Source organism: Pinus tabuliformis, chromosome 2_1 (assembly GCF_031772625.1).
Source record: "Pinus tabuliformis cultivar Carrire ecotype Pingquan chromosome 2_1, CPIR1, whole genome shotgun sequence".
In the NCBI taxonomy this organism is placed as follows: domain Eukaryota; kingdom Viridiplantae; phylum Streptophyta; class Pinopsida; order Pinales; family Pinaceae; genus Pinus; species Pinus tabuliformis.
In genome coordinates, this window is record NC_142299.1 from 13,716,713 (window position 1) to 13,727,659 (window position 10,947).

The 10,947-nt window shown below is 38.3% G+C and overlaps 1 pseudogene across 1 annotated transcript; it reads right to left on the bottom strand.

Annotated features, from left to right (window-relative positions):
* Positions 1-1,395: 1,395 nt before the first annotated feature.
* On the bottom strand, positions 1,396-8,025 carry LOC149198442 (putative cellulose synthase A catalytic subunit 1 [UDP-forming]; annotated as a pseudogene). The gene is made up of 14 exons (XR_016253717.1): positions 7,664-8,025; positions 6,571-6,766; positions 6,174-6,388; positions 5,905-6,010; positions 5,529-5,721; positions 5,061-5,327; positions 4,530-4,875; positions 4,295-4,432; positions 4,016-4,141; positions 3,703-3,915; positions 3,342-3,606; positions 3,047-3,243; positions 2,491-2,828; positions 1,396-2,344 (listed from the first exon to the last, which is right to left on the bottom strand). The product of XR_016253717.1 is annotated as a putative cellulose synthase A catalytic subunit 1 [UDP-forming] (transcript).
* Between the last annotated feature and the right edge of the window lie 2,922 nt (positions 8,026-10,947).

Sequence of the window (10,947 nt, forward strand, 5' to 3'; positions counted from 1 at the left end):
CAAGTGTTCTACCCAGATGATATTATGTGTTATGTCTGTGGGTCTACCCAGATGATATTGTGTTATGTCCGTGGGTCAGCAACGAATGTTTAATGTAATGTTAAGTGTCAAATAATGTAATATGAAGGTTCCCAAGACACTCTGCTAGCCTTCAAGGATGACCTTCATTGTGCACAAAATCGCATAAAGCTACTGACAATCAAGCATAAACTCCATATCCAACACCACTGCACCTAAATAAGTTTATACAGACTATTGAGATGCGGATAGGTTATACTAAGAAGTGCTTTCACAGCTGAGTTTAGCACGATTTTGACGAATTGAAAAAATCAGACATATCCCCAGATGGCTAAATGTATCAAAAACAAGGTGAACAGTCATGTAGTAAGAATCCTCTAAAAACCCTGCAGTGAATGTCCTGAACGTAGTTGTGGAAAAACATCTCAAATAATCCCAGCGTTTATAGAAGATTTGCAAGCGCAAAGGAAAAGGGGGCTTTGTGCTACTTGAGATTAAAACTAAAATCCAACAATATTCCACCTCAATGCAGGTAGTTTAAACAGACTATTCAAACCTGGATAAGTAATACTAGAAAAAGTGGTCTTCCACAACCGAGTTTAGCATGCTTTTGATATATTTAAACAATCAGAGAAATATTACCGGACAGCTAAATATATCAAAAGCAAGATGAAGAATCGTGTGCTAAGCAAGTTCTCCGATAAAACAAGTTAACAGAGTTAAAACTGCCATTCACTGAAATTTAAACAGAAACCTAGAACAAAGACTTCTAAGAAAAATCTCAAATTTAGATGATTCAGGGTTAGGTCAAAACACGCATGTTATTTAACGCACTGCAGAGCTAACATTTTGGATGCAATGGAGTCATCAAAGATGGGGTCAATGATTTCTGAACATAGCCATAATTGTAATTTATGAAACAAACGAACAACGTATAAAAAAGTTAACAGAGTTAAAACTGTCATTCACTGAAATTTAAATAGAAACTTAGAACAAAGACTTCTAAAAAAAAATCTCAGATTTAGATGATTCAGGGTTAGGTCAAAACACGCATGTTATTTAACGCACTGCAGAACTAACATTTTGGATGCAATGGAGTCATCAAAGATGGGGTCAATGATTTCTGAACATAGTTATAATTGTAATTTATGAAACAAACAAACAACGTATATTTACTATTTTCCTAGGCACTTATAATTGTATTTTATGAAACGAACAAACAACATACATTTACCATTTTCATAGGCACTTGTATGCCTAAAATCTTAATAACTGCCACTGCTCCTACATGACACAATTATTTGATATTGACCACTTCACATTTTAAAAAAGATGATATTCAATTAAGACGTGCCATAATTTTGTCCATGACAGGAATGTCACTTAAAAATGAATAAATATTTTGAAAAATACATTCTTCAATATCAAACCATATAATCCATTGCCCACTATTCTGTGGCATCAGATCAGTTCTGGAACAGGCATGACTCCAAGTAAACCTCAGCTGTCTTGGTTGAAACAGAGAACCAACTGCACCGTACAATCTTAACTATCAATCAAAGACAAAGTACAAGGTTTAGTCCCTATGCTGGAACTAGCTAGAAAGCAATATGCTTAAAGCCCCTCCCTCTCAAATATTATTATCTACAGATGATACAAACGAATTTGAGATATTCTTGGCCCTCAGATGTGTTTTTAGTTCCTCCTTATTTGCTGCTAACGAACACTAACAGGGGTTTTAGCAATTTACACCACATTGTTGTGTGTTTGATGATGATCCTGTGTTTGCTGTGAAAGGATCTATCCTCACCCAAAGCAGGGAGAATATGGACGCAAGAAGAATTGACCAAACAATAACTATTGTTGGTGTCCGGTTCTGGCGACCCATTAATCCCTTGAGGAATGGATAAAGATGAACAATCACCCACAGAGAGAAAAACAGTTTTCCAAACAATGGACCCCAAGATTGATAACCACTATTAATAGCTTGGGAAACACCTGCTACTACACCAACAAGATTTACCACAAGCAAAGTAGTTGGAGGGATGAGAAGACTGGTCCACTTAAAAACATAAAGCTCAGCAAATTCACCATCTTCATCTGAAGACTTTGATGTGACAGTAAAGTTTGTGTCAATCCCTGCTAGAACTTTCAGTAACCCTTGAAAGACGGCAAACAGATGTGCTGATACACCTCCAATAACCCAAAATTGCTCATTCCTCCACCATTCATCGATGCCAACTGTACTCCAGCGTAGCTCTAGAATAGCAGTTGTAAAAATGGAAATAAAATATAATATGAAGAACACACTTGCAAAGTTGCTAATCTGCAGATCAAAATAAATATAAAAATCAGGGGAAAAATGTGAAGCATTGTATGAGAACAAAATCCAAAAAAAATCTAAAAGACAGGTTGCATTAGAGGTGAGTAAAGCTTGACAAGATTAAGGTCAGTAAGGGTTGACAATCTTACCTCAGGAATGATAAACTTCCCTGTAAGAAGACAAACAGCTGGCAGGGTACAATATGCAACCAGTGGGAGGGATGTGAGAGGATAAACTATGGTATTGATGTATGCCAGCCTCTGCAATTGGTGTAGCCATACCAAATTGGACAATGCCTGCTCAGTAAAATTTCAACAGAACCAAGGGCCCATCGGAGCACTTGATTCAAACGATCTGAAAGATTGATTGGTGCAGATCCCTTGAATGCAGGACGTGCAGGCATGCAGTATATTGAAATCCAGCCTCGAGCATGCATTTTAAACCCAGTCAAAATATCTTCTGTGACAGAACCATAAATCCACCCAATCTGCACAAAATATGAGAACCCATTCATATTAGATCTTTGCTTCAAGAACAGTTGCCTGGTGCTTGGTTGCCTAAACAAAATGTTGCCTTATTCTGAAGAGAATTTATGCACATTCAGGAAAAATGTTTATACAACTTCACTATAGAAAAAACTAATTCAATGAACTAAAAAAAATCCACAGCATCATCAAATAGATGCAGATCCACCTCTACTCATACCTCTTTTCCCCATTCTGACTTGTCTTCATATCCACAGCTGATAACATGAATGGCTTCTTTCAATAAAGAAGCAGGATTCGCAGATTGTGGAAGACCACCATTTTCCATGAGGGTAGATTGAATAAACACTGGTGATTGACCAAATCTTTTCTCTAAGCTCCTTTGGGACATGAGCAATGATTTCTCATCATCAAATCCTGCAATACGCAATTTCAAAGAAGGGTGAGGGCGAACAATGTTTAAGGGTAAATGAGTTGTCAAAAAATACAAATCACTGGTTTGGACTTGGACTCACCTTCAACACCCTCTTCTATGTCTTCCAAACTAAAGATGGGTATAGTAGATTCAGTTCGCTTGGTTCTCTTCTTATCGTCATCATACCTTTTGTTTGCTTTTCTGCTCTTCTTTCTAGATCCCCAGCAACATCTCAGAAAACATGCTGGTTCAAGATCCTTCTCAGTGAGAACAGGATCATAACCATAGAGTGCTTGTCTATTAAAACAACACCCTGTACCCACATAAACAGGCCCTTGGATACCATCGAAACCTCTCAAGGTGATCTGCAAAGATTTCAGAATTAATATGCCAGGCTGAAATTATATGAAAATTGCATAATTGCATATAAGAAAACATTTTGGGTGTTGATCAATGCTTACATCAAAGAACACAGTGTTACGATTAGCATATCGATCGTGTCGATCAATGCCATCAAATCTCTGAGGAAACTGTACATAGCAAGTTTTCTTCCCAAGAACTGGATCCATTAGAAAACACATTGCCTCACGAATAGCTTTGCTGTTGTTTATATAATGATCACAATCAAGGTTCAACAGAAAGAGGCCATTTGTGAGGACAGCAGACACTCGGACCTAAGTGGATAACAATCATCAGCGTCAGCATAATAATTAATGAATTTCATACAAGGAAATCGGCAGAAAAAGAGAGATGTGTACATAGCTAGGAATATACCAATGCATTCATTGCACCGGCTTTCTTGTGGTGTTGGAAACCAGGCCTCTTTTCACGGGATACATAAACTAACCATGGCAATTCATTGCCATCATTGTCAACTCCCCCACTGTGACCTAAGAATACCTGAAGAGGAAAGTGAAAAATTCAGTAGTACTAATTTCCGTTACTTGCAACATATTTATAAGCATGTTAACAAAAGGGAGAGAAAATTATGATACTACATATAGACTACAAAGGAAAGATAAGACTCTGGGGTAAAAGACGAGTATCTGATACCTGGATCATCCCAGGATGGTCTCGAGTGTTGTTGCCTGGCCATGGAGTTCCATCTTGCATGGTCCATCCCTCTTCTGGCACTTTTTGTGCTTTGGCCACAAGAGCATTAATCCGGATCTTGTACTCTTCATATTCCCTCTGATATTGGCACAAAGATGGAAGATGTCAAGGGCAAGAAAAACCAATAAACCAACAGAAGTAGCTCTTACATTTGGATACTTTAATGTGCACTTGCCTTCATTGCTCTCCGTTCTTTAACAAAGGAAGGTTGTACTTTATCCTTCAAATAATCAATCTTCTGGGCAAAGTAGAATTCTGGAGCCCTGGGCTCAATACTGTATTTTTTGCAAAATGGCACCCACTTCCTTGCGAATTCTGAAGTTTCTGAAAGGGTTTCAAAAGTCAACATTGCTGCTCCATCATCAGAAACATAGCATGAAACTTTATCGACAGGATAATCCACGGCAAGGATAGACAGAACAGTATTTGCTGTGACAAGAGGAGGCTCCTTTAGAGGGTCCACTGTACTGACAAAAATATCAACACCGGCCAACTGAGATGGCTCTCCTTCTCTGTCAAACCTGTGAAATTGCAAAAGAAGAAATTCAATCTCACCCACAAGGTTCCTACAATACACATGCTGGCTGCTTTAACAGCCTTAAATGAGTGGCTTCTTGAATATAATCCTAAAAGTAATATGGCCACATCTGAAGCTAAATGCCAGGGATTATTAATTTATTAATACTCCTCAAGATGGTAAACTAACCTCAAAGAAAGCCTGTCAAGATATGTTTCTCGGTTAATGGGCATCCATTTAGGAAACTGGTCAAGAATCCATGACACGGCAAACCAAACCTCACATATCACGGAGACCAGCCAAAGTGGATATGCATCATTAACAGGTGTCGATACTCGGTATTGAAAGAAAACACCCACGATTATGAGCCGAAGAATAATCACAATCCTGTACGGAGTAAGTTTGGTGGAAGGAAGAGGCACAATCTTATTCAGAGGTTGCCGTGCGTCATCAACCCTGGCACACACACATACAAACACCAATCAATAAAAGAAAATCTACTATCAAAATAAATATAATAACATAGCATCACTCCAGAAACTCGAAATTTACGAGGAAAAAATTCAACAAGGAAGCATCATATTCTTATATTGAATCTTAAAGCAAGTATCGGTAAGAGAGATTGTTCCACTCCATGAATTGTGACAAGTAGCATACATTGGGAGGTCTTCCCCATTGGAACCGGTGCCCTCCATGTCCCCTTTGCCATCAGCATATCTACCTCCACTGGTCATTTGAAGCATATTTTTCTCTTGTTTAAGCTTCCAGCTTTCAACTCTTTCTTTCCAGTCCACATTTCCAACTCCATAAGAATTCAAGTCCTTGGAAGGGTCCACAATCCTTACTTGCACTGTAAAAATGCATCATGAAATCCACAGAAAGCATCCATATCTAATCAGTTCAAACCCCAACTGAACATAGTTGTCCAGTGAAATCCCAAGACCAGTTCAAGACTATGCTGTTATTCATTTGGTTTAATATCCAATCCTATAATTAGCAAAGCTCGCTGATATTGCATAAATAATTCAAATACCTGGTTGGTTGGGATCAGCATAGGGGACCGAATGAACACGCTTTCCATCTCCACTACCAGTGACTTGCACATGCTCGGGGGAGACATCTTGAAACTCCCCAGAAACCTGCCAAAAGGCATTATAATTACAATTACAATTAAATCCATACAAGCTAAATTGATTGTAAATAGTAGCCCATACAGTCACATTTCAGGCCCCAATTCCAACAGCAGATGCAGCTAAAGGAGAATGACAGTGCAGTTTTCTCAGAAGTTATTAGACACTATACCGGTTGACCATTTGTGAGAAGAGGAATTGGAGTCTGAGGATCCTGTCTCGAAGAGGTAACCGAATCGATCTCCTCCCCTCGCCCATGCATCTGCCACTGCATCATTGCTTCTGCCCTTTGTTGCCTGTCATCTCTTCCACCACGAGTGTAATTGAACTCATTCTCCAAATCATCAACATCGTCTTCTTCCTCGTCGCCTTCCACTCTTGGACTCCCTGTGGCAAAACACCCAAAATCAAAGACAGCTATCAGTTACTACTAGACAACCAACTGGACTAAAATGCCCATAATCCAGATCGGCAAAAATGCCACCTTCATTTGTGCACTATATCCTTTGCTCAATGTGGGGCTTCCATGACTTGCTAAACACCAAAACAACAAAAATGTATCTGCTGACCTTTGTGTCTCTTGTATCTGGTCTTGCATTGAGGACAAGACTGGTTTCCATCCTTACGCTCATATTCGTAGCAAGGCCTACAAACTGGGAATCCACACTCATTGCACGCCACAAAGAGCTCCCCATCTGCTGTCACACCAACATTATCTCCACAGATCTGGCATACTTGGCTGCTCGAGTGCTTCAGAGGCTTCGCCTGCACACCAATAAACACCTAGTCTCAATTACACAAACCAAACAAACAAAAGTTGAAAAATCAAATCTACAACTTGGGCCACTCTTCTCTGCGCTGCTCTGCTGAATCAGAGAGACCATTGATAGCCTAATATAAGATCATGTTAGGGTTTTGACCTAGTCAACCATTCATCAGTCTTTAAGTCATGGGATCTGAGTCTGTAAATCCTATAAGCTTGCATCGTATTAGCATTATTATTGAATACCAAAAGAGAAGGCCGATTGAGCTGTCTTGTGTGCTCATGATAATTGTTCCATTCTGATTAAATTGCACTGTCAGCTTATTGTGTTTATTTTTATTCTGTTTTAAGTCTCAGCTCAGTTCAGCTTGGACTTTTGGGAACCCAACCGCCATAATTTTGCTAAGGTATTATCGGGCCAAAAATCAACGCAATGCCGTTTCTCAATTGCACTCCCAAGCCCAATCCCTATCAGGGGTTCTCTAAAACAAGTTATAATGTAAGACTGTTTTCAACCGAAAATACGAAGTGGGTACTCTGATAAAACTAAAATGAAATGCCCCAAGTTCATATATTTTCAGATCCAGGTCCAAAATTTGCCATCCAGCATTACCTCTGGTCAATACCCAACCTAAAATCCGAGGCCAGATATGTTCCCAAATAGTGGAAGAACAACCTCAAACTCTACAGAAGCAGCAGAGGGCTTAATGCTGTTCTGCTAAGCTTCCCATTGCTCAGATCCTAACAAGTGAAAGGAATCACAGGAATACCACATCTATTAACAATCTAAGCCTAATTCATTATGCAAATCCAAGAGGGTACAAGCCCAAATGCCGGATCCAAAAGAGCAAAAAGATAAATTCTAGCAAATTAAGCAAACTGCAACTGAATAAACTTACACCAATCTCTGCGTCATGGCGAATCAAAACCAGCTCATTCCTCTTGTGAGAACCTGCAATCATACCAGCGCTGGCCTCCATTGTGTGACTCTCGGGTTAATCTCCTGATCTGAAAGCCTTTGTTTTATGCAATCTCAGGCAATGTTTCAAAAAAAAGTGCAGTGGTGGGAAGCACCCATATCCACATTGCCCTCAACACCCCCACTCTACGCCAAAATGTGCATAACTCTGAGACCCCTTCTATTCCCAATACCACTTCATAAAATGAACCAAAAATCTCCGGCGCTTCTCGTGAATTAGAAAAACAATTAAAAATACTTTAAAATTTAGGCTCTTCGCTCGCGGGTCCGGAAATCCAGCCCACCGATGATAAATCAAACGTTAATTCCTATATGCGATTACCCATCATTGAATTAAAGTATCGAGAATTAAACTTAGTTCTATGGATTTACTTGCTGCTCCGGTCACCATTGAATCCCTCAAGATCGACGGCTACGAAGGCGCCGCCGCGTCCCTTTGACGCGGAGCCCCATCAGCAAGCCAGCGCCTCGGCGGGTGGGAGCCGGTAATTTGCCAGCTCCATAGCAAACTGGCATGTCCGCGTCACAATCTGCCCGCGGGCAAGAGGCCGATCGGGCAGCTCCTGCCCTTGCCCGGTCTGTGCTGGTCGGCTGCCGTTTGAAATCCACGTGTAGTCGCTTTCCCTGCGAAGTAAATCGCCGGCGTCAGGGAATTTTAACGGCAATCCACGTGGCATTGAAGGATATCTGTCAATTACCAGTTACAAGAAAGCACAGATAAATTATGTGATTAAAAATAATTAGAAAACATGGTGTAAGTTTTGGATGATTTCGAGGGAAGAGAATTGTTAATGATTTTATATATGATTATTGAGATTATTTATAACTTTAATTTATGGGTTTTAAGGAAAATTATAGATTCATAAATTTGTTAAATTAGCATATTAAAAAAATAAAAAATATAAAAATATATGTTTTTTATTTTTTATTCTAGATTGTGATTATAGTTAATATATGAAAAGTTAACTCATTTGAATTTTATAATTAAATCCTAATTTTGATATGTGATAATTATACTTAAAATCTTTTTCAAAAATAAGGCATGCTTCTTCCTTTTTTTAATTATGCTTTTACGAGATATGTCATATTTTTAATCATGTTTTTACCAACATGTCATATTTGTAATTGAATTTTGATTAGTATGTGATAATTATACTTATAATCATTTTCAAAAATAAACCATACTTTAATTTTTATTTTCAATCATGTTTTAACCAAAGATTTCATATTTTCAATTATATTTTTACCAAACATCTCATATTTGTATTTGAGATTTATTAGCAAACACATTTTTGAGTTTAGCTCATAACAATAACTAATGTTTTATATTTGCATTTACAACCTTCTTGTAAAGTTGTGAACACCTTATCCCATTAATTTTAGGTGAAGTTCTAGGTTGCGTTCCTGCTCTCTACGTTGGTCTCAATAGGGAGGGATTCACACTCAGTTGTTGAAGTTGTTTTCATTAAGGAGAAGGAAGATAGAAGAAAATAATGAATTTGTGTATTAAACGTTTTAATAATAACACATTATCTTTTTCATTTTAGACCATAATGATCATTAATATGTCAAATTTACATAAAACCCTATTAATAAGTAAAAAACTCATGCTAAAAACACTTCTTATAATCTTGTTTTAGGTTACAACCCTAGCTAAAGCATATTTATAAATTTATATCAAAAATCTTAATCAATATAAAAAGTTTATAAAACTCTATTATTAAAACAATTATAATAGTTCTTATTTTTAAGTCACAACCTTAACCAACACATTATAATGGCATATAAAATGTCATTATAAATTCATTAGAAAAATGGGTGGAGAAGATAACATTAACCAGCACATTAGAATGGCATATACAATGTCATTATAAATTCAATTAGCAAAATGGATGGAGAATATAACATCCTAGTGTGCCAATTATTAGGTCGTTCCACTAGGAGACAAAGAGATTTGAAATCAAGACCCCTTCCTAAATAAAGTAATGTTTAACTAAGTGAGCTAGTGCCAATTGTAAGACAATAGAATAAGGACTCAACCAATTGAGTTAACCCTCAAGGTTAATCAAGTGGTTAAGATGGGACGTTAACTCCCTCTCCACCTAAGTTCAATTCCTTGAAATGACATGTTAAGCATGTTGTGATGAGGTTAGAGGAATAGGTGGCCCCAGGGAGTTACTCTGTTTGTGGTCAAGACGAGACGTCTCAACTCTTGATAAGTCATATATTCTTGGTATATACGTCTTATAGGCAAATCGGATATACTCTTAATGGTATAGTGGTAGTTTGAAGGTTTGATCCTAGGCCTAGCCCATATCACACCAACGAGTTACCGATCAACCATGGTAAAAAAAAAACACATCATCATTATGAATTACCCTCGATCGAGGTGAGAGTCAGGAGGAGGAGCATGGTGACATTCGCACCACCACCACACAATTATTGAAGGTATAGTGAGGGTGGTGGCATGGCCAGCCCCACACAAACCTTAGCACGCATAAGATGTCAAGGAAATTAAGTCACAGAGAGAGAGGGTATTCAGTGTATTTGGATTTGAATGTGTTTAAACTTGTAGCAACTGGAAAACTTGTTTCCTCCACAGGCTTTCGATGGCATAGGCGTCTCTCTAAGGAATTTCTCAGAAATGGAAGCTACACCCAGGCTCGGGGAGTTGAAGGTGTAACACCTCCTCTCCTTCTCAGTCCTTCTTGGTATGTTCAGATTGGCTTCCCTATGAATTCAATGCTTTATGTGATATATATGTTTAGAATATGGTTGGGGATGGTCGGTCCAGACACGACATTATGGGCTAATGCAGAGTTTAGCCCTCCTATGATTGAATGGGATGGGTTTCACCCTCTTTCTTGCATATCGTGGGTAGGGAGGCCTCTCGACATCAAACCCTTGACTGATTTTAGTAATCCCGACTACCCAGGAGCTTGGAAACCTTCCGATATGGATACTTCCCAGTTTTTTATAGATGGTAGGATAACGCCTTACGTTTCTAACTCTATTTCCATGCAATTTATGAGAAAGGAATTGTGTTACTGGTTTATGGATGATATTTCTTATTCTCATGAGGAATTCATGCACCAAACATAAAAGAACCTTCAAGAGAATTGGGATGGGTTCGTAATTCAAATCCATGAAGATAATGAGGATATGTTCCTTAGAGTGAGGTTTAATGGTTTTCTTTGTTGTGTT